The 5,084-nt window shown below is 41.2% G+C and overlaps 1 pseudogene; it reads left to right on the top strand.

Annotated features, from left to right (window-relative positions):
- The first annotated feature begins 1,846 nt into the window (after nucleotides 1-1,846).
- LOC111742403 lies at nucleotides 1,847-1,968 on the top strand (annotated as a pseudogene).
- The last annotated feature ends 3,116 nt before the right edge of the window (nucleotides 1,969-5,084 follow it).

Raw genomic sequence — 5,084 nt, 5'->3', positions numbered from 1 at the left:
CGGGCTCTGTGTTTGCGTGCGGTGCCGTTCGCTTTCTAGAAGGCACGCATTGTTTTTCCTCTGGATGTAGCCTTTCTCTGACTCCCTCCCTCTAAAATTCCCCCTTTCCCTTCCCCCGCCAGGGACTTGGGATGGCCCTGCGGATTCCCCGGCTGGCGTTTGGGTCTCCGGCTGCAGTGCTGGGGAGGCTGCGTGCCACCCAGCACCCACTGGGTTGTGAGCGAGGCTTCGGCTTCCAGACAGGGCTTTTTTGAACACTTCTTCTTCTTCTTCTTCTTTTTTTTTTAAACCAGCGCGTGTTTCCGTTTCTTGTTTACAACTGAGATTATAAGCAATCTGTGTCCCCTCTTATCATCGTGTCAGGCAGCGATGTATAGTTTGTAAATATTATTGAAAGGAAATAATTTGCAAAGGCAAACAATTACAAGCAGAGTGTGTGGACCATGAGGTTTGTCCTTAATGCGTTTACCAGGAGAGGGAAGGGGGCTGGGAGATGGGGGAATCACGGGGGGGGGGGGGGGAGTGTGTGGGGGGGGTCTCCAGGGTTTTGTGTGTGTGTGAGTGTGATATCTCTTTTTACACAGTGTTGTTTAAAAGCCTTTGCTCTCTTCCTGACATTGCTCGAAAGTATGCATTATTAAAAAAAAAAATGTAGAAAGGGGAGGGCTTAGAATGACTGAATACGACTCATTGTGCTGGCTCAAAACTGTCAAACGCCAGTGGAAAGAAATACAGCATTGCAGGCTGGTGTGCTGAGGCCCCAGCTAGGGAAGCCGGCTCTGCTAAGTGGAAAATTCCTGCCGAGGACGTGTTCCCATTTCCAATGGGAAGAAAGATGGTGTTGTTGGAAGCTGGCAATTCTTTGGAAAATACAGAAAACACAGGGAAGATGGCAAAATGACCTCACTGAACCCAGAGAAATTAAACAAACAAATAGTTTTAGCCAACATACCACATTCTTACAGTGCCTGTGCCTGAATAACAACACTGAGCTGCATATTCTGTAAGAGGATGAAATCTCAGCTCTCCCTCTTGGGAGGAAAGAAATGATATTTTAGGTACTGGCAGTGGTAGAGGGGCATGACTGTGAAAATGTGGATGTGATGAGGACATGCGTGCTCCTCCAACAGCCTGTGTGTTCAGGGACATATTTACTTTGCATCATGAACACTAAAATGATGGTGGCACCTTTGTTTACGAGAGAGAGAAAGAGAGAGAGAGAGAGAGAGAGAGAGAGAGAGAGAGAAAGAGAGAGAGAGAGAGAGAGCGAGCACGCAGGGAGCAGAGAATTTCGGTGGCGGCTGCATCTTTCATCTTTCGTTTGAAGAAACCTCAGCTCCTCAGGGGAGTCCACCAGGTTTTACAAGTCTGGGGTGGTCTCTGTAAGAAGTTACTGGGGTTTCTGCAAGAATAGTTTGAATTGTATCATAGGGAGCTAGTAAAAGGAGCAGAGGCGAGAGGAGACACACTTCAGAGGTAGTGTGGAGGTGTTCTCCTATTGCAGAGACTGGAATTACCATTTTAAGTCATCAATTACATCTTGGCGGAGGAAAACAGAGACTAATAAGAAGCCATGATTTTTGTTGTTTTGCAAAGCTTCTGTCAGAAAGAAGGGCGGGGGAGGAGGGATCCAGGCGTGGAATGTCCATTTGCTATGCTGATTCTTTCTCTACCAGACCAACAACATATTGACAAGTTAAAGAAAACTCATTTTGCCTTTATGGGGTGGGTGGGTGGGTGTGTGTGTGTGTGTGTGTGTGTGTGTTTTGGGTGGCATTTTTAAATTTAATACCTGTCCATAATAGTCTGACAAATGCCATTTAGTTAAATTGAAAACTTTTTATGACTCTATAGCCATGCCACCCTGAATGTGCCCGATCTCGTCTGATTCGGAAGCTAAGCAGGGTCGGGCCTGGTTAGTACTTGGATGGGAGACCACCTACCTAGGAATACCAGGTGCTGTAGGCGTTAAAAGAAAAAAATTATGAAAACTATTTGCCATTTTTAAGTTATATTAATTAAAATTTACAGATGACCTACTGACAACCCCTAAGCAGAAATCGGCATGCCTTGTATCATTGGAGGATCATTTCAAGTTTGCTTGAGTGTGTCAATTCAATGCTACGATGGCTATTGGGCCTTGAAAATTTTACTTTGGAAGCAATATTTAGCTCAGCACAATTATTAAGCTATGTCTGAATGCCAAGTTAAAGCTAGTAGTTGACTGAGGAAAGAATATATTGTGGAGTTAGTCATTACAAATTTAAATATGAACGTTTTTGTCTGTTCTTACAAACAACCCACTTACATAGTTGTCAAAAGAAGTTTAAAGCGTTCTACTGAGATATAATGTGTACGCCATAAAATTGTTAGTGTTTATTTTTAGTATAGGTTCTTAGTATATTTGTAGAATTGTACGACTGTTACTACAATTTCATTTTAAAACATTTGTACCACTCTAAAAAAAAAGTTTCAGTCATTTATAATCACTATTTATTCCCACTCCAGCCCTTAGCCCTAATCAGGTTTCGTTCTATGCATTTGCTGTTTTGGGGACATTTCATGTAAATGGAACCATACAGAGTGTGTGTGTGTGTGTGTGTGTGTGTGTGTGTGTGTGTGTCTGTGTGTGTGTGTGTGTCTGTGTGTGTGTTTAGTCGCTTTCACTGAACATACTGTTTTTGAGGTCCACCAATATTGTTCCTTTTTATAGACAAATACTCTTCTACTATACGGATGTATCATCCTTTGTTTATCCATCCATTAGCTGGTGCGTGTTTGGGTCATGTCTGGTCTGTGGTATTGTGAGTAGTACTGCTAGGAACATTCACATGCATGTCTTTGTGTAGACATATGTTTTCTTTTCTTTTTGGTAGATACCTAAGAGCAGAACTGTTGTGTCATATAGTATGCTTATGTTTCATGTTTTTAAAGATATTGCCAGACTGTTTTCCAAAGTGGCTATCCCACTTTACATTCCTACCAACAATGAATGAGGGTTTCAATTGCTCCAAATCTTCACCGACATTTATTGTCTGTCATGCTGATCATAGCCATTCTGGTGGATGAGAAATGCTATCTCATCATGGTTTTGATTTGTATTTTTTTTTAATTGATTTGTATTTCTAAGACCAATGATGTGGTGCATCATTATATCTGCTTATTAGCTAGCCATTTATACATTTTTTAGGAGAAATATTTATTCAAATTCTTTGTCTATTTTTCAATTGAGTAGTTTATCATTATTGACTTGTAAGAGTTCTTTTTATATTCTGGATACAAATCCCTTAGTGAAATTATGGTTTGAGAATATTTCTTCCAGTCTATAGGTTGTCTTGTCACTTTCTTGATGGTATCTTTCGAGGCACGATGTTTTAAATTTAAATTCAATTTATCAATTGTTTTTCTTTCAATTCTTGTGATAGTGTTGTTATATCTACCCTTCTTATAAAGTTTTAAACTATAGTTGATCCGGGAACAACGTGGGATTAGGGGTGCCAAGTACCACATCATGCAGTTGAAAATCCACTTATATCTTTTGACTCTCCCAAAACTTAACTAGTCATCCTTCAGTATCCACAGGGGACTGGTTCAGGACTTCTGTGGACACCGAAATCCGCGGATGCTCAAGTCCCTCTTATAAAATGGCATAGAATTATACATACAGTCAGCCTTCTTCATCGACAGATTCCCAACAGTGGATCCAAAATACTGTTTCAGAACCTTTGGTTGGTTGAATCTACAGATGTGAACCCCAGGGTACGGAGGAAAGACTATATTTATTGAAAAAATTTGCATATAAGTGGACCCTTGAAGTTCAAACCCATGTTGTTCAAGGGCCAACTGTATTTTATTATTTCTTTTTCAGGAAAGAAATATCTGAGATCCAGAACATTTTAGAGTCTTCAGATCAAGCAGGAACTTGGCACAGAAAATGAATTTGAAGTTGCAAGCTCCGGAAAGTGCTAGATTGCTTGACCTTGATGACTTCACCACACATTTCTTCAGTCAATATTATATATGATCACAGGTGAATTTGTAGAGTTCAGGACAAAGACACTGGATCTCTTAGACCTTTTATCAAATTGAGGAAAAATAAACTTTTTTGAAAATGTAGGAAATGTGCCCATTTTAACTCCTCTTTTTACTCCTCTATATTTGAAAATTGTCTTCTTGGTTTTAATAGGAACAAAAAAGTAAAACATTAAGCCACTCTTTAATTTTTTATCTCTTCTTGAAATCACTGAATTTATGTTTTTCTGCTTCCCAGAGAGACCCTTTCAGAATATCATCCAAGAGTCTGAGAGGGTGAGGGGAGAGACTTAGAAAGAAAACAGGCTCACGGGCAGGTTTGGATGAGAAAAGATATCAGACTTAGCTAACCAGACCAGGGAGGATACCTTAAGAGAGCTCCAGACAGGGAGAACAAGAGGGAGAAGCCCATTCCTTCCAGCCTCTGGGGATTGGGAGAAAGAAGAAGAATTATACGGTAGCTTTCTCACTCTTACACCCTCAGGTCAATCCCCCCAAAAGGTAGTGTCTTCAGAAAACTCAGACAAGTTGGAGGCAGGTGGGGTTGGGAAGAGGAGGGACTCCAAGGCCACTAGGATTTTCCCCCTTTCCATGGTTTGAGTTCTGGGAGGAAATTATCTTGAGGGATGCCCCCTCTTGATATTTTGAATTGGGGCATCACTACATCAAAGTAACTGTCAGGGTAGCATGGTTGGAAGAAAGCCATGGTGTTTAGCCAGCCTTAGCTTCCCCCAGTTCTTGTTTGGCATAGACCGGGTATGCAGAAAACTCAAAACCTGGGCAGGGTGCCTGCTAGCACCTTCCAATTGCTCCAAATCTTCACCGACATTTATTGTCTGTCATGCTGATGTAAATGGACAGCAGCTATGTAGTGGATATCTAGATTTGGACAGATGACGGCCATTAGTGCTTCCGGGACCAAAGAACACATTGCGGGTTGAAAAACAACTTTTTCAGCTAGAGGTGCAGGTAGAGGAAGAAGAATCCAGACTGATTCTGAGTAATACCAGTGGAAGCTTAGTACCCTAAAAAGAAACCAGTTTAAATTGTTC

The sequence above is a fragment of the Pteropus vampyrus genome, unplaced genomic scaffold, assembly GCF_000151845.1.
Source record: "Pteropus vampyrus isolate Shadow unplaced genomic scaffold, Pvam_2.0 Scaffold93, whole genome shotgun sequence".
Lineage (NCBI taxonomy): Eukaryota > Metazoa > Chordata > Mammalia > Chiroptera > Pteropodidae > Pteropus > Pteropus vampyrus.
The sequence above is the reverse complement of the archived record's forward strand: the minus strand, read 5'-3'. Positions and strand labels throughout refer to the sequence as shown.